This window comes from Beta vulgaris, chromosome 1, assembly GCF_026745355.1.
Source record: "Beta vulgaris subsp. vulgaris cultivar EL10 chromosome 1, EL10.2, whole genome shotgun sequence".
Lineage (NCBI taxonomy): Eukaryota > Viridiplantae > Streptophyta > Magnoliopsida > Caryophyllales > Amaranthaceae > Beta > Beta vulgaris.
Genome location: NC_079202.1, coordinates 23,484,151 through 23,503,790, shown reverse-complemented (window position 1 = coordinate 23,503,790; position 19,640 = coordinate 23,484,151). Strand labels below are relative to the sequence as shown.

At 32.5% G+C, this 19,640-nt stretch overlaps 1 long non-coding RNA gene across 1 annotated transcript; it reads right to left on the bottom strand.

The window, feature by feature from the left end:
* Positions 1-3,187: 3,187 nt before the first annotated feature.
* Positions 3,188-4,507, bottom strand: LOC125491788 (uncharacterized). The gene is made up of 2 exons (XR_007268440.2): positions 4,356-4,507; positions 3,188-3,419 (listed from the first exon to the last, which is right to left on the bottom strand). It is a non-coding gene; the product is annotated as an uncharacterized LOC125491788 (long non-coding RNA).
* Between the last annotated feature and the right edge of the window lie 15,133 nt (positions 4,508-19,640).

Below are 19,640 nucleotides of genomic sequence, written 5' to 3'. Positions count from 1 at the left end.
AAGATAATTTAATTGCCCTTAATGATGCTGAGGGTGAGGAAGACAATCATGATATTGAATTGTCACTGGTGTGGGGAAGGTGTTATCGGTGCGTTCCTTTAACTTCGAGGAATTAAAATGAACGCTTAATCAAATATGTTCCATCTCTAATGGCGCCTTGTTCCGGCCTATAGAGAATGGCCTATTGGTGGTTCAATTCGCCACTCATAGAGATAAAACTAAGGTCTTGGCGGGTCGACCTTGGACATTTGATCAACATCTTGTTATCTTGAATGAGATTGATGGTGACCTGCAACCCTCGAACATCTCTCTTAAACTATGCCCCTCTTGGGTCCAGTTATATAACATACCCTTTGCTTACAGGACTGAAAAACATTTGCAATTAATTTCCGGAAGTTTGGGTGAGGTTATGCAGATCGATTTCGATGGAATCCGGTGGGACAAATTAGCCAGGCTTCGAGTTTTACTGGACATTACTAAACCCTTGCGTAGGGTTCAATGAATTGCTCTAAAGAAGGGAGAGTCGGCGTTAGTGGAAATAAAATATGAAGCCTACCAACCTTCTGTTATGTGTGTGTAATTTAGGCCACATTGAGTGTGATTGCTTGTCGAACCACGATGGTGATAAGGAGATTGTGAAACAATAGGGATTATGGCTTCGAGCATCACCGAGGAACGGTAGACAAAAGATGGAAGAGGAAACAAAAGCTTTCCTTAGTTGTGCGAGTAATTTGAATTTTGCGAGTCCTAAGTCGAGTAAAGAAGATGCAGGAAGTTTGCATGAGACCTCTAGCACTCCATCTCGAGTTGCCTCACGGACTCCCGTCATTTATCATGGTGTTGATGACTTCTCACAGCAGCCTATGCTGCACCTTTTTTCCCTTCATGATGATGCAAGTAAGACTACGGAGTCCCCGACTCCTCCCTCTCAGCCTTATATCTTTATTACTGCCCCTAAAACTGGTTTCTTTAAAACCCGAAAAAACAAAATCAAGAGAGTGGTTCCTACGAAAATTAATGAAACGGTTATGAATGAAGCGGTAGTAAATAATTTGTGCCCTCATTGGGGATTAACGTAAATTAGTGGACTATATGCTTGTGAATGATGATATTGGTGATGACAATAATGATGCGAAAAAACTAAAGATGGACATGACACTAGTTCCTAGCAGTGATGTAGTATTGTTGAGGCGGAGGTTGGTTCAAGCCAACCCCGCCCGGCATTATGAATATTATGTGCTGGAAATGTCAGGCATGGGCAACCCCTGGACAGTTCGTCAAATAAAGAGGTGATTTACATCTCTAGCTCCTGACATTATGTTTTTGTAGGAAATACAAATGAAAAAAGATACTACAAAATAATGGAAGGACAAAATTGGTTTTACATATGCTATTGGTATTTCGAGTGTTGGTTTGACGGGAGGTCTATGTTTAATGTGGAACAATGCTAGTAATTCCGTTACATTGATTCCTTACTCTCAGAATCATATTTGTGTGGATGTTGTTAGTAAGGGTGATGTAAAATAAAGGTTCATTGACGTTTATGATTGGCTCAAAGAAGCTAACAATCATAAAACATGGTCTCTATTACATTCCCTATGCCTCGACACTGACCATCCTACTGTTGTCGGAGAAGATTTCAATGAAATTTTGGATTATGGAGAAAAAGAGGGTTGGGAGAACAGAGAAAGGAGAGAGACGAAGGGGTTTTGGGAAGCCATGGAGGAGTGTGGCCTTGGAGATTTGAGAGTTGAGGGGCAATGGTACACTTGAAAAAGGGGAAACAGTCCGGAAACTAGAGTGAGAGAGCGTCTTGACCGTCTTCTTGTTACTTTGGAGTGGCTACATTATTTTCTGAAGGCATATATTGAGCATATATATGGTTCACTATAAATCTAACAACGCGACCATTGTGCTTAGATGGGATGCTCCATCTCAGGCGAGGCCTGTTAGAGGGAGAAAGAAATTCGAGTTTGAGACTTGCTGGTTATTACAAAAGGGGTGTGAAATTGTGGTGAAGAGGCCTTGGGATAGTGCTGCCAGGGAATATACTTCAACAAAAATTGATGCTGTTGCGAGGGGTTTGGTGGAGTGGAGTAAAGAGAGCTACGACAATCTCCCGAAGCAGATTGAAAAATCTGAGAAGGCCCTTCATGAGGCCCAAAAGGAGCCGACATCCTCGATGGGCTGTGATTTATGTGCAAAGCTTGAGTAAACTCTTGATGATTTACATGCTAAACAAGAGGCTTATTGGTAGTGCTGTCAGTTTGGTTAAAAACCGATGGTTAAACTGCAAAATGTTGATCAACTGAACTGAATAAACTGAACTGAATTGACCCATAACTGAAAAGTTAAAAACCGATAAGTCAATCAGATTAAAGTAAACTGCAATTAACTCAACTGAAACTGAACTGAAACTCAACCGAAAACATACCAAACTGAAATTAACTGAACGAAAAACCGATTTAAACTGAACTGAATTGAACTGAAAATGAACTGAATTTAACTGAAAACTGTTTCAAATTGTTTTTAACTGAACTGAATCAAACTGAATAAAACTGTTTTTAACTGAACTGAATCTAACTGTTTTTTAACTGAACGGCATAAAATTGAATAAAACTGTTTTAAACTAAACCGAATCAAACTGAATAAAACAGTATTAAACTGTACATAAATTGATCTAATTAATTTCAATAAATCAAAAACATCATTTGTCACAAGACAATAACAAGAAATGTTATTATTCTTCAAATATAATTCATGGAATTCATACTTGTTAAATGTTAATATTTCTGGCTTTCTGCCATAGCACACCCCCACTTTGTTGCAAAACAAATGGAATTCACTGGTTTTGAAGCCAATGAGCAAAGACAATATGAGACAAGAAGGGAATTATTGTATATATCAATTGATACACAAAATTAGGAAAATTAATAGACGGTTTCAACTTTGAATATCATGTACTTGTTTTAAGATATTTTTAAGAAAACATTGTTTTATGTTTTTTTTAACATATGTTATATGTAATTGTGTACAATTTTATAAACTTAACTAAAATATGTACTAAAATCAAGTGAGACGTTATATAATGCAAAAGAAATAAAAAATTTACGATATTCAATAAAACAGTAGTACTTAACAATATATTAATCTCCAACTAATAATAAAAGGATAATACATATATAAATAAATTACAAAATCTATTGTACTTTCATTAATGTTAAGTATATACAAAATAAAGATATTGTGTATGAGACAAAGTTAACTCAAGTAGTACATATTTCCCAAAAAGTTTAAATAAAGAAAATTCTAAACCACAACATCTACTGCATTGCTTATTATCTAGACAAGCATATCTGAAAAGAATCTCAATCTACCTTGATGATACAGCCTAAGTCCTTCCCAAATCCCAAGCATATCTGAAAATAATAAACCACATTACGGAGAGATCAGCAACTTGAACTTCTTCCCCGTACTTTACATAAACATTACCCACCTGCCAAAGATTGGATATAACAACATAACTAAGATCAATAACAATTTCTGACTATGACCATAAGAAATGTTAATTTAAAAGGAAAATAAAAATCATGGGAGTTCACCCCAAAACAATAATTAAGTCAAAACCAAAATGAAAATAAAAAAGACAAACATAAAAACTGAAAAGAACACTATAAAAAAACTAAAAAGAACCGAAAAACGAAGAACGGAAACAAAAATAAAAGAGCAAACATGAACGAATCCAAAAATTGAAAAATCTAATTTTCATTCTCGTAAAAAGAACCCAAAATTATAAATTCTAACATAAATTATATATCCACACATGTTCGCATATATATCAGAAATTTCATAAAATTGTAAGCGAAAAATGACAAGTAAACCATAAAACTGAATAGAACTAGGGGTGTGCAAAAATATCCGATCCGAAAATCCGCCGATCCGAAATTTCGGATATCCGATCCGATTTTAAGATTTCGGATATTTCTGATCGGGTATCCGGAAAAAATTTCGGGTTTTCGGATCGGATACGGATCGGGATTTTTTCAAAAATTTCAACGGACCCGATCTGAAAACTCGGTACCTGATCCGAAAACCCGGTGATCCGATCCGAAAAGTTCGGATATCCGAAAATTTCGGATCGAATTCGGATCGCAATTTCCCCGATCCGAAATTTTCGGATATCCGAATTTTCGGATCGAATCCGATCCGATATCCGACATTGAACACCTCTAAATAGAACGGATAAATTGAAAAAGGAAAATGCAAGAACAAACATAAAAGAACCCCAAACAATTGAAAAAAACAGAAAAACTTGAAAAACAAAATAAAAAATGAATGAACAAAGATAAACGCACCTGAATAATGTTAGGGTTTCATAAATGAGAAGGAGGCGAATCAACGACACTAAGAGAGGAAAAGATTTTTTCTGTTTTCAAGCACCGGAGAGTTATGGCAAAGAGTAGAGGAGGAGAGGTGATAATCGAAAAAACTGCAGAATGAAGAAAGATGTGGGAGACACACACTTGTTCTATATCTTGCAATGTTAGGGTTTTTAACTTTAATCTCGTCCGTTGGATGAAAATCATCAATGGATGAGATTGGATCCATCTTTTTTTTCCTCTTTTATGTTACAATACACATTAAGGGTTAGATTTTAATCCTTCTTAGATCAATGGTTTTAATTCATAATCCATCATATCATTCTTTAGCCAATAGAAAAATAGAATAACCTAGGACATGGATTGATGACCTAGCACATGGATTGATAATCTTATAATCTTATATTCTTATAATCTTAGTAGTTGTTGTCTTGGTTTAACAACTTAAAATCTTTAGTAATTAGTCAATTATTATTATTTTATTATAATCTAAAATTTTAACTATGTTTATTGAAATTACTATTAGCATTATTTAAGTATAACTATCATTTATTAATTAGCATAGTATAACTATTATTATTATTATTATTATTATTATTATTATTATTATTATTATTATTATTATTATTATTATTATTATTATTATATTATTATTATTATTATTATTATATTATTATTATTATTATCATTATTATTATTATTATTATTATTATTATTATTAAAGTTGTGAATTGAGTTTCTTAATTTTAGTTATACTCCTTATAGAGTTATGTTTATTACTAAGCATAATGATACTCCACCGGAGTCTCGATAGCTCATAGCTCGACTTAGATTGGATGCTTAACTTAAATAGAGTATAGTTTTCTTGAGTTAGCTTATCGACTAACACCAAGACATTCATCTAATCAAATAACAACACTTTTTTTTTTGTTCAATTAGATGTTTTTGGTTTCTGAATCAAATAACAACACCTTTTTTCTGTTCAATTAGATATTTATAGTTTTCTCAAATGTTGTATTGTTCTCTTAAATTTGCTTATCGACTACTATTGACACATTCATTTAATTAAGTACTCTGAATCATTTAAGTAGATGTTTTTAGTTTCAAAATGCATTACACTTAAAGACGATTAGCGTAATGATTACCGACTTAGATTAACTATTCTATACACTAATCAATTCGTATTAGATTGTGTTTATACTAATCTATATTCAAAATTCAATACTTTGATCTATACACTATTCTATACATTAATACGTACTTGAAATGCAATACATCTATTACATAGTATACTGATTGAGTTTAGCCTAATGATTGCCCAACTATACTGATTTTTGTCACATTATACTCGTATTATATTAGCTTGTGTTTATCGACTTTAATCATCATCGTCATCACTAAATTATGAGCATTCACCATTATAAATCATCATCACCTTGATCATCACCAATCATGATGTTCAATGAATAATGACGTATTGATGTGAAACAGTGAAACTGTGAAAGTATAAATTGTTAAGTGTTAAGTATGAAATACATGAATGTGTGATTATTTAAGTAATGAAATAGACGGATTTCTAGTATGCTTTGATTATTGTTAAAACCGTGTAATAACATCGATGATCAATCGTATGATCATATTCATTTGATGGTTTTGACTTTTGATTAATGCCGAAGACAATCAATCTTATGATCATTTCATTAATTAATTTATGCCAATATTATGAACCTTAACTTAACAAAATTCGATCATGTTCATCCTCTACTAACATAGTGTTTGATTATGTATTATTTTCATATGACATATTGACATATTCGATTAAGTGATAAGTGATTAACGTTGATCATTGTTACTTCATTACTTGTTGAGTTGTTACTCTAGCTCTAAGGTCGTTAATGTTTTGATTATAGTCATTTACATGAATTATAGTATAACAATATAATTATATTGACGCGTTATAGGATACATATACTTTTGCTTATCAAGTTATAATTCTTATAGAGTTATAGTGTTACGTATACAACTACCAGTCTATCACCTAATTATCTAGTAGTTAGATTATATCTATTTAAGTGAACTTATTGTGTAACGATATAACTTATATGAATTTCATTGAGTTGATAGTAACTTCTTATAATTTATGTTCATTATTGTTATTATTTTCATTGTCATCATAACTATTTATCGCACACACGAGTTGACTAAGAGTATCTGACTAAGTGTCATCATAGTTTTTGTTACTATTATTACTATTTTCATCATCGCTTTATGTTACTTATTAATGATACATTTATTATTCATATGTCTGACAATAACTTTGTTATTTCCCTAGGAACACTACAAGAGGGGGGTGAATTGTAGGTGTAGAAATAAACGTAACTTTTTGCGGAAATTAAAACTTAAACGAATAAACAAGCTAAAGGAACACAAGGGATTTTTACGAGGAAAAACTTCTTGGGCCCAACAAGAAGAAACAACCTCGACCACTAGGGATTTTAAACTCAACACTTTCACTAATTAGGCCAAACAACTCTGTTACAACCTAATTCTAACTCGAGCCCTACCTTGAGTTCCTAAACTCAAGTTCCTGAACCACTGTTCCCTTAACAGCAGTTCCTCTCAACTTCACTCGAAGTTTTCTCACACATACAAGCTTCACTCAAAGCCTTTCTCTTACAGAACTTCACTCAAAGTTCCCTTACCCCAAAAACCAAAATACAATTGATCGAAATAAGCTTAGTGGAATTGAGTAAGAAGGCAAAGAACAAATGGCTATTATGAGAGAATGAAGGCACTGACACTTAATAAGTTAAACTCACTTAATTACTTAGTCAGACACATTTGGAACTTATCTAGACTTCTATATTTATAGTGTAATCATGAAGAACGTGGGATAATGTTAGAGTACACGTTTTAATCCATTTACCCATGATGTTCCTTCCCTAAGGAACACGTTTTACATCATGTCCCATGATCCCATGAACTATAAATGAACGTGGATAAAATGCAGCCATTACTCCTAAATAATAGGAGTTCCTTCAACATTATCCGAAAATCAGTTTTTATAAACTCTTTTTATCTTTAAATCTGAATTTCTAATCTTTAAGAAAATAATATCTTTGAAATAAAATCTTTCTAACAACCGGATATTTATTTTCTTATTTTCCGAAAAATAATATCTTTTCCAAAACAGATTTTCTTTTTATAAAACTGATTTTATCATTTGAAATTAGAAATAACTAATTTCCTATAATCTAGGCATGACTTACTCCATTATCTTTTAACCGTTACACTAAGTACACGCCTAAGTCTAGTTCCTTATATTAGTTCAGTTCCTTTAACATATTTACTAAGTGCCACTGAGTTTGTTCCTTACAGAGGAACAAACGCTTCATTCTCAAATATTCTGCCACAGTTCCTTACCATTCTTTCTTTGTTCCTTTACATTGGAACTAGAAAATAAAACGCCTAGCTTCTATTATTCTTGATCCAATGCTTGCTCCAGTATCAACATAGAAACTTCTTTACTTAGCCTTTGAAATCCTCTCTTGACTTCTTCATTGACTTGTATTCTCAGTTCCTTGCATTGATACCTTAAACACCATACACTTAAATAATTCATTAGTTCACTACTTAGTTTGTTCCTTTGTTTCTTTGTCATTATCAAAACTAGGGTTCAACAAACTTATTCTACTTCAATTGGATATTTTTAGTCTCAAAATTAGTTTTGAAATTAAATATGACTTGGTTAAATAGAATATAACTATGTTGAATCAACTTAATGACTTATATTGATATACATCGTCCATCTAACCCAATAACTACGTATTAGTTTAATAATATGTTTTATGTTTCAAAATGCATTTCACATAAAGACGATTAACTCAAATATCGCATTGTTATCTTAAATCATCTTAGAGGCTACCATTGACACATTGATTATGTACACTAATAAATACTTGGATTATTTATGTAGATGTTTTTTGTTTCAAATTCCATTATACTGATTTATACTGCTTAACCACTTACATTAACTGATTTATAAAGTAATTCATCATTATCAATCATCATCTTAATCTTTGACCACAACCAATCACAAATTCATCATTGATAGTTACACATTGGAAAACTATAGAATAATGAAGAATTTGAAATTAAATTTTTCAATATCAGCCAAATGTTGAACATTTGATAAAATAATTTTACAGAAAATATGGCAACTTCAAAATGCCATTTCGTAGACAAATATATATACGTCTCTTGGTGCCATTGTTGTGTTCGACAAGTTTAACGGCCTTTAACCTATGTGATAAAAGTCCAACTGAATTGGAATTTCCTGCAATGAATAACGGATTGACCTGAAGCGAGACCCGAAACACACGTCATAACCGATATCAACTTTCACCTGAGTCAATGTGGGTTTCCTTAAGAAACTGAAAATAACTGAATCCGAACCGAAAATAACTGTTTAACTGATAGTAATACGTAAAAAGCCAACTGTTTAAACCAAAACTGTACGGGTCAAACCAAAAGAGAACTGTAAACTGAACTGAACTTAACTAAAAATTAAATTAACTGTATGGATTGAAACTGAAACCGAAAAAGTTTAAACTGAATCAATTAATTTCGGAAAAATAAACTGAATTAACTGAACTGAAGTCAACTGAACTGTTTGGTTTAAACCAGAACTGAACTGGTTAACTGAATTGACACCACTACTTATTGGTACCTTAGGTTGAGAGTTGCAGAGGTAAAAGATGGAGACCACAATACTAAATATTTTCACTATAAGGCTTCTCAACACAAGCAACGTAATTTCATCAAAGGTATTTAACAGACAAAGGAGAATTTGATTAAAGAAGAAGTGGAAAATTATTTTCAGAATATATTCACATTTGCTAATCCCTCTGCGGAACATTTTGATAAAGCCTTGAAGCATGTTCGAGCTACAATCACAGAGCAGTTTAATGATGATCTTTTGCATCCTTACACTAAGGGTGCATTCTCTTCAACTTATTGGCCCTGAACTTATCTGAACTGAACTTATTGAACCTGAACTGAACTTATTGAACCTGATTCAACTTATTGGACCTGATTGAACCTGATTGGAACTTATTGGACCTGATTGGAACTTATTGACCTGATTGAAACTTATTATACCTTATTGGCCATGATTGAAACTTATTAGACCTTATTGGACCTGATTGAAACTTATTAGACCTCATTGGACCTGATTGAAACTTATTTGACCTTATTAGACAAAAAAATTGACCATTAATAACATAAATATTACCCCTAACGTAAATACTACCCCTCAAAATTTATTATGATATAATCATTATTAAAATTCGTCCTTCTAAAAAATTATTATTATTAATTATCTCTTATGATAATTAATTTAACAAAAAAATTTTACTATTTATATATTTGCCTATACATAACTTTCACCACTAATATATCTAATAATCTTGTTTTGATTTTATAAAGCACTAGTAGAAAATCAAAAGTTGATTAACATTTATCTCTAACAAGTTAAAATTAGCAAATGTGAAATCTCACTCCACTTTCATTTACGTGAAGCTAATAGTAATATAAATAGTCAAATAATAGACAATAATACAAGTATAATACTATACATTGTGGTACTTTAATAAAAAATTCAAATAATAACATAATCAGCTAATAGTAATATGAATAATAAAATATTAGACAATAATACAAATATTTAATAAAATAATAGACACTAATACAAGTATAATACTATATAATCATTGTGGTACTTTAATTAAAATTCTAATGATAACATAATCAGCTAATAGTGATATGAAATTATGAATTAACAAAATAATGAACAATAATACAAATATTTATTGAATATTGACTATTTGGACCATATTGGACCTGATTGGAACTTATTGGACCTTATTAGACCTGATTGAAACTTATTGCACCTGATTGGAACTTATTGCACCTGATTGGAACTTATTGGACCTTATTAGACCTGATTGGAACTTATTGCCCTGATTGGACCTTATTGCAACTTATCTGAACTTATTGGACCTGAAACTTAATTTTTTAAGTTGAGGAGAACGCACCCTAAGGATGAAACCTACACTGCTTTGAGCCAAATGCATCCCTGCAAAGCTCCAGGCCCGGATGGTATGCTCGCTGTTTTCTTTCATAGATTCTGGCATATCATCGGAGATGAGGTATTTGATTTTGTGACCAATATTTTACATAGTACCTTTTTCCCTGATGATGTTAATTGTACTAATATTACTCTTATTTCGAAAGTTAAGTCTCCTAAACTTGTATTTGAGTTTAGGCCTATAAGTCTATGTGATGTGGTGTATAAGATTACTTCTAAAGCTCTTGTTATTAGACCTAAAAATATCATGCCTGCAATTGTATCGGAGAACCAAAATGCTTTTGTCCCTGATCGTATGAATACAGACAACTCCCTGATAGCTCTAAAAATTTTTCATACTATGAAGCAACGAAACAAAAGAAGAACATGTATCATGGCCATGAAACTAGATATGAGCAAGGCCTAAAACATGGTGGAATGGGGCTTCTTGTGGAAACTTCTCCTTACTATGGGATTTGATGGTACATAGGTGAATTTGGTTATAAATATGTGTCTACAGTCTCATATTCTTTAATTATCAATGGCAAAATTTGCGGTTCTATGCCTCATACTAGTGTTTGAGACAGGGGGACCCTTTTCTCCCTTCTTGTTCATCCTAGTGGCAGATGCATTTTAGGAGATGATTAAGGAGAAGGTCGATGTTAGAGCTCTTCATGGTTCTAAAGCTAGTAGGAATGGTCCAGAGATTTCTCACCTTCTTTTTGCAGATCATAGCTTCCTATTCACTAGAGCCCCCCGACATGAATGCTTGACAATAGTTGATATTCCAACAAATAAGAAAAAGCATCTTGGCAGAAAATTAAGTATGAAAAGTCGGAGGTATCTTTTAGTAGATTAGTTTGTGGAGAACGAACATAGGAGCTGATTAATCTTCTCCAGATGAAGCAAGTTGACAAACACCAGAAGTATCTTGGGATCCATACTGCATGTGGCTATTCAAAAAAATTGATGTTCCGGTGTATCCTTGATCGAGTATGGAAGAAATCGCGTGGATGGAAAAAGAAACTATTATCAAGAGCAGGGAAAGAAATTTTAATTAAAGCTGTAATTCAAGCCATTCCTACGTACCTTATGAGTTTGTACAAGTTCCCTGTTGCTATCATTCATGAGATTAGCTCAGCTATGGCTTGATTTTGGTGCGGTGGGAAGGGAGAGGCTCGGAAAATGCACTGGTTGAGTTGGGATAAAATGTGTAAACCCAAGTGTAGGGTGACATGGGCTTTAAAGATCTTGCGGTATTTAATGATGCTCTGTTGGTTTGACATGTTTGGCGCTTCCTTCACTCTAAAAATTCTCTTCTAAATCGTGTGATGAAAGCAAAATACTACCCTAATAATGACGTGTTAGTGCAAGTTTAGGGCATTCAAATAGTTTCTCTTGGAGAAGCATTTGGATTGCTAAAAGCTTGGTGAAAGAAGGGATCATGTGTAGAGTGGTAATGGGAAGAAAATTAATATATGGATAGATCCTTGGGTAGGATATGAGAGGGGGCGGGGAAGGTTCACAGAGAGCGAGTGACGAGACTGAAGAATTAAATGTTCTGGTTTACTTGATTGATTATGAGAAAATGGAATGGAAAATTGATGTGATTGAGTAGCAATTTATTGAGAGAGATTTGAAGTGCATTTTGGCGATTCCCATAAGTGCTCGTGGAGGAGCTGATGATTATATGTGGTCTTATTCGAAAGATGGAAGTTATATGGTGAAACCAGCTTATATGTTAGGGAATAGGGGGAATGTAGATGATTTTCATGGAGCTTGGGTGGATCTTTGGAAACTGGGAATCTCCCCTAAAGCTTGTTATTTCTTGTGAAAAATTTGCACTAATTCATTGCCTGTTTAAGTAGCACTAAAGGCTCCACACATCCTAAATGTTGCGCCTCACCCCTGGTGTCCAGATGCTGAAGAAACCATCCACCATGCAATTATGGGTTGTGCTTGTAATATCCCAAATTTTTGTAACTATTTTTAAGTTTTATTTTGTTATAATAAGATTTTGTAAATATAAATTCTAAAAAATATAATAATAATAATCAGATTTTTTTTTCTTAGAAAATGTAGTTATTTTTGTTTTAAATTTTTTAAAAAATATATAAATTTTTTGAAATTAGTCAAAATAAAATCAGATTTTAGTTTATCATTTTCTTCGTTCAAAATTCAAAAAGAAGAATAGAGAGAAAAGAAAATTCTGAAAATATAACTTGAGTTGGTTTTGGGAAAGGATAGATTGGATGTTTGAATACTTATCTTTTAGTGAAAATCCTAGATTCACTTACCTATATAAACCCCCGATAACTCAAAAAAAACTCCCCATGTAATTACTCTTTCTTCTTCTATTGGTGAGTTGCAAACCTAGATCTAGCCTTCACCATTGTTACTTTTCCAAGGTTTCAAACAGAAAAAAAAAATTTTTAAAAATCATGACACCATGACTCCATTGGCTTGGCCGGAGTACCGGTGCCGCTCTTGGTCTTCTTCCTTCTCTTCTCTTCCCTCCTTCTCCTCTTTTCTTCATTCGTCTCTTTTTGCGTGCTCTAAAGTTTTCGAGTCTATTGTTCGGTTTGGTACAGGAACTTTTTTTTTTACAATGGGTAAAACAAGACTAAAAGTACGGAGTGGAAGTTTGCCCTATTCTAGCCCTTTTAGCTAGATTATGGGCTAATAATAGAACTTCCTTTCTTTTGACTTTGATACAAGAAAACTGAAAACTGTTAGCTATTCTCTTTATTTCTAGTACGATTGAGGTGATGTTTTTGTCTATATTTTTGCTTTATCGAAGAGCTCGAACGACCTCTAGGTTGTATGTTATTATGATAATGTCGGAGCATTTCCATTCCATGTCTTTTGCCGCTCGTAGAATCGCGTAGGCTTCTGTTTGCAATGGTGAGATGGCGAAGATCCTATGGGCGTACTCTTCCCCTGGACTTTGGGAGATGTTCTTCCACGCAATTGATGCTTGCCATCTACTCTTATTTTTTTCTCTTTTCCAAGCTCCGTCAACCATTATTACCTGTGCCTGATTTGTGGTTGGCCTACCTTGAGACCATGAAGCAGAATTTTCCTCCTCCTTGTTTCCCAAATTTAATTCACTAATTGTCTGTTTATTAATCGAAACTGATTGTTTTTCATTAATCAATCTTTGATTAATGATCTGGAGTGTGATGTGTAAGTTAACTCTTCTTAGTTAATTCTAACTGAGAGACCATGCTTTTGTTGTCGGTATTGACCAGATATGATTGCTTATGAGTTGCGGTAATTTATAAGTTATGATTGGAATGGGTTGAACTTAAATGCATATATATATATATATATATATATATACATATATACATATATATATATATATACATATATATATACATATATATATATATATATATACATATATATATATATATATATACATATATATATATATACATATATATATATATACATTAATATATATATATACATATATATATATAATATACATATATATATATATATACATATATATAATATATAATATATAATATATATATATACATATATATATATATATACATATATATATACATAATATATATATACATAATATATACATATATATATATATATATATATATACATATATATATATATATATTGAACCTCAATTATGTATGGAAGAACTATGACATGTGATTTATAGTTTTCTAAGGTGAAGTATCCTAGTAAGGTTGGTTGTTTAAAAGAGGTTAAGAATCACGAGTATTATTGGACGAGGAATGATCTGATTGAGTTATGAACGATAATCGAAAGGAATCTAAAAGGGGAAAGTAGCCTCGTCTGAGTCGACAGATGATGTGACACGAACAGTGCCCCTTTGACTATGAACCTTAGGGGGGCCCACATGAAACCTGCCCATTGCTCTGTGGGGCGATAATCGGGCATTATATCAGGTAATGTGAAACCCGCGGCTGAAAAATGTACTCCGGACTAGTCGCGGTTATTGGCCAAAAGTAAAGCGAATGGTTGGGTGACGACCCCCACTGTCGAAGTGTAAGCTTTATCTCCTCCGCGGCGTTCTCTTTCCCCCCTGGTTAAAAAGAATTTTATGTCAAAGTATGAAAGTTGTTTCGATATTGGATTCCTAACAAGGAATCATATCAGGTAAGTTATGAATGTTTATTCAATATTTGAATAAGGAAACATATCATGGTAAGTTATATTGATGTTGAATTCCCAATAAGGAATCGTATCTTGTTATTGGATTCCTGAGTATGAATCACATTTTGGTAATTGGATTTCCGATAAGGAATCATGTCATGGAGTGTTGTCATGTTATTTAATTCCTGATAAGGAATTGGTTGTAAAGGTATAAGAAAATTATTGATATGGTATTTGAGAATCTAAGTTGGATTTCTGATAAGAAATCGATTAAAGGGAACAAGTCATACAACCTATATCAGAGCTAGTTAACTTAGATTCCTCATAAGTATGTATGATGTCTTGAAGACTAAGTAAGTAAATATATATATAGAATATGTCTCTTATATGATTGCTTGGAAGTTGTTTTCTAGTATTTGTTGTTATGTGAATGTGGGTGTAATATAAATGAGATAATCAGGTAAAGATATAATAAGTATGTGTTCAACATGAATTGATGTGATGCATGATGTGACAGTGTGACTAGGTTGACTGTTGAGCCGTTTTCAAGTAAAAGCCACCAACGCATGTTTTAATCTTATTTACGGGTTTAGTACTCAGCTTTGCTAGTGTGATGTGTATGTCGTTTTGTCATTTTTGTGGCCTGTCACTTGGTGGGTGGCAGTTCTCCTAAATGTTTCAGGTTGAAGCCGTGAGTTCGTCTTTTGCAAGTCGAAGCTGATACGAGATGGTGTGGTATTGTATCTGTTATTAAAGTGAGGACGCTTGACTTTGTAATAGTTAGTTATCAATCTTTTGTTTTAGTTCTTAATATTTAAGAGTCGTTAGTGCTCCTGATTCTCTGTTAATTGGTTGTTGCTCCGAGAAAGCGTTGAGGTTCTTAAGCTTTGAGATTTGGAAATATTTTACAAATTGAAATTATAACAGTTTTAAATTATTTCTCGCTTTAGCGTTGTCCTATTTTCAGAGGAAACTCTGCCGGATTTTCTATAGAAATTTTTGAGAATAAAGTCTGAGACTCAGGGCGGAGTTGTAATAGTTAATTAATTTGAATAGAGCTGGGAATTGAGTTCTACACTCTCCGATGTAGTTTGGTGAGTGTGATGGTAATAGTTCAGGTTATCTCGACTAGAGTCTCTTTCGCTATGCCTAATCCTCTATAAGCTGGCCGGGAGAATCCGGGCTGTTACAATGGGTTAAATAATAACTTGTGATTTAAAATTTCATAATCACATATTGAGATTATTTTAGAAATTGACTTATAACTCGTGTGTTCAGTAGCTGATATAGTTGATGTCATGGTGGATCAAATGACCCACCTATATTTTTAAAAGAGTTGATAGAAATAGTCTTTGCTATATCTATTGCTTCCCATAGAGTCTCAGATAAAATCACAATTCGCACCACCAAATACGCCAACTTCAGCAACCACTTATGCAGTCTTATTCTGCCTTCTTGCATCATCGATGCATCATATTTGGCCATCCACTAGTCGTTGCCCACTTATCCATGATTTTGATTTTATATCGGTGCAGCTACATGTGAAGTTTTTTATTTAATAAATTTAAGATAAATGTCACACAATTTGATTCTTTTTAGAAAAAGGAACGACGCACTAAAATAGATTATTTAGGAATATCTTATGATATGATTTATGTTATGATAAGTATTAATTAATGTGATATTTTTTTAACCCCATTATCTATGGGAATAAGTAATATGTACACAATATTCTGAAATTAGGAAATCATGGAAATTAACTTTCAATAATGTTCCTGATACAGATTTTGTTTTTAGAAATTGTGTTACATATTATTAGGAATATGTTATGATTCGATATATGTTAAGAAAATTACCAATATCTACAAATCTACCTCTTTAATTAACTATTACGGGTTAATTGTTATATATAAAAAAATAAGATATAAAAGCTAAAGGAGTTCTATTTCTACGATTTTATAAGTTAAAGGAGTTACTTCTACTATAACGTAAAAGAGTACGTAACCTCCTTTACGCTTATTATTGAACCGAACTATCTTCCTTATTTGGTGGAATCCGACAGCGATATATAATTTTAACTGTTTTTTAACTGAAATTATCCATCAAGGTCACAGAACATTAGGAGACAATACCACAGAGTTACAAATGAGAATCTAATTAATATTTTGTTACCATATGTAAAATGTAAACACTCAAGATTACCAATGAGGCTATTCTATTTTTTTTCTTTTTTAATTCGTTAAGGGACGAAAGCTTATATTACAAACTTTGAATCTTCTCCTATGACTTTTGCCGTCCCAAGCATCATTGAAATCCTCTTTATATGAGTGTAACAGTAAGAGTACGACCAATTAAATTGTATTAGTAAACTCAAATTATTAGTTAGTGGAATGGTACAATCATTAATTTTCAAGTGTCTTGTAGGAATGAACATGTTGAACACTTCTTTATTAATCCTTAAATTTTGCTAATATGTAATCAAAATGTTGAAGATTTGTGGAAAAATATAGATGGAACTAAAAATTTATTGGTACAGGGATGTAGGTTTGGAATTTAGGCTGCGTTTGGTAGGGCGTAAAATATTTTCAGTGTAAAATGATTTTCATGGAAAACAATTTACAATGGAAAACACAATTCCAAAATTAGTTTTCCGTTGTTTGGTTCGATGTAAAAAAATGATGAAATGAAAGGAAAATGAAAGGGAAAGTAAGGAGGTAGTGAGAGGAGTGTACAAGAGAGAGAAGGAAAATAGTTTTCCCTTCATTTTGAAAGGAAAATGGTTTTCCATCCTTGAGAGAGTAATTTTACCCCAAGGGAAAATGGTTTTACACTCTTTTGCCAACCAAACAATGTAAAACTGAAAATAGAGGAAAACAGTTTTCCGGAAAAACGTTTTACGCCCTACCAAACGGAGCCTTAGTCATGCAAATTTGGTGAACTGGAAGACCAGTCAAGTAGTATCACATTAATTTGCCATTGTACATGCATCGATAAAAGTACGTCAAAATATTGATGCAAAGAGATCTTTAATCGTGCAGGAGCATATTAGAGGTAATGCCGCTTATAGAAAGGTGTTTAATACTTCTTTTTTAACATCGAGGTTTCATACTTTTTGGGTCCTTAAAAAGTCTCTTATCGTATGAAGTTTATTTGAAGATTGGGATAGCCAATTCAACATTCAACAATATTCTTAGGGGTCGTTTGGTTCAAGATATGGAATGGAAAGGGAATGGATACAAATAGAGGAGGGGAATGGTAACAAAGATGGTTAGCTTTATTGAGTGTTTGGTTCAAGCCAATGAATGGAAATGAAGGGTAACTATTAACTTCAGGTAATGGATTTTGTTACTTGAGGGGGAGGGAACGTAACAAATTGGAGGAATCCATTACCATCAATTAATGGTAAGGGATTGATGAGGGGTTGAACCAAACAAAAAGAAAGGAAATCGGTAATTGATTCCATTTTTTGAAACCCAAAAATAGTGAACCAAACGCCCACTTATTGTTTTGATCAACATTCAACTATCAAATTATTGAATAAAATAGATAATAAAATCAGTCAAAAAGGAGTTTGGCAGCTACAGTTTTTTTTGGAAGTAAGTGATTATCTCTATTATTATATAAGTGCAAGGGAGGTATGTGTCCCCTAAATAACAATAATATATATTTTTTTAATTACATTAATTTTTGTTAAATTTTCAAAATAACAATGGGTAATCCATCAATCAAAAATATTTGTCATTTTAAAAAACTAAAATTAGAATAACTTCAAATTTTAGGTTTTAAAATAAGGAATTAAATATTAAAAAAGTTTACGGAAAAGAACAAAGATAACAAATTCATTTAAGAATATCAAAATCTTCTATCAAAAGGGAAAAAAGTTGTCAAAATAAAAAACAACCAGCAATATACTTCTACCATATTATAGTCATGTAAAGAAATTATCATTTTAATGGGTTTATATAATTTCAATTTATGTAAGTCAATTACATAAAGGATAATAAGGTTAGATCAAGACAACATACAACATTTAAAGTTCTAGTTATACTATCAATGATAGGTAAATAAGAGTTAGAACTAAAAATAGTTCACAATTGTTGGTGCAAAATCAATTGGATGACTTTGCAAACAAGTCAATGCACACCCAATAGTTAGATACTAAATGTCACATGAGTCTTAGTCCTTGAGGGTTATCGGTTTTAATTAGATAAAACCTTGCTAACGTACTTTGTTATAGCTTAACGTAATTAAATTACAACGCCTAATAAATTCAGACGATAGGTATTAAATAAGACAATCAGTGCAATAATTAATCTATTAATTAAAGCTGAATATTCCCACTAATATCACAAACTTCTAGAAAGATCCTTTTATAACACACATAAGGATAAACCAGGCTGGACAATTAAAGGACAAACATGAAGATGAATACCTCCATGGATTTCGACTAAAACTGGAGATTGAACAAACTTGTTACTCAATACATGCTATAATTCTAGGCTAAGGACTAACTATAACCCCGAAAGGGGGTTGGCTAATCTAGGTTTATGCTACGCTGGAGAAGAAAGTAAATTGCACATTTTTTGTGTGTTGTGTTGTGTTTGTTGTTTTGTTCTGATCCTCCTTCTTGTATTTATACTTCATCATCATGCGTAACTTCCTTACTTCTTTGGAGGAAAATGATTTAAATCATTTATGATTCAAATCATAACTGCTACCTTCTGGCGCCATGGTGACCATGTCCCATTACCCACGTTCTTGCATGCTCCATAATCAGATTAACTATCACCAACGTCCTTGTTTCTATTTTCGACGTCGTTTGACTTCTAGCTCTTGATTTCCATCTCTTGACCACTCTTGACTGTTGGGCTTTCTTTTATGGGCTCTTAGTTTTTAACTTTTGTTGACTATTTATCATGGGCTTCTTAGTATGATTAGGCCTTCACACTTACATAAACATCAAACATTAAACCCTTTGAGGT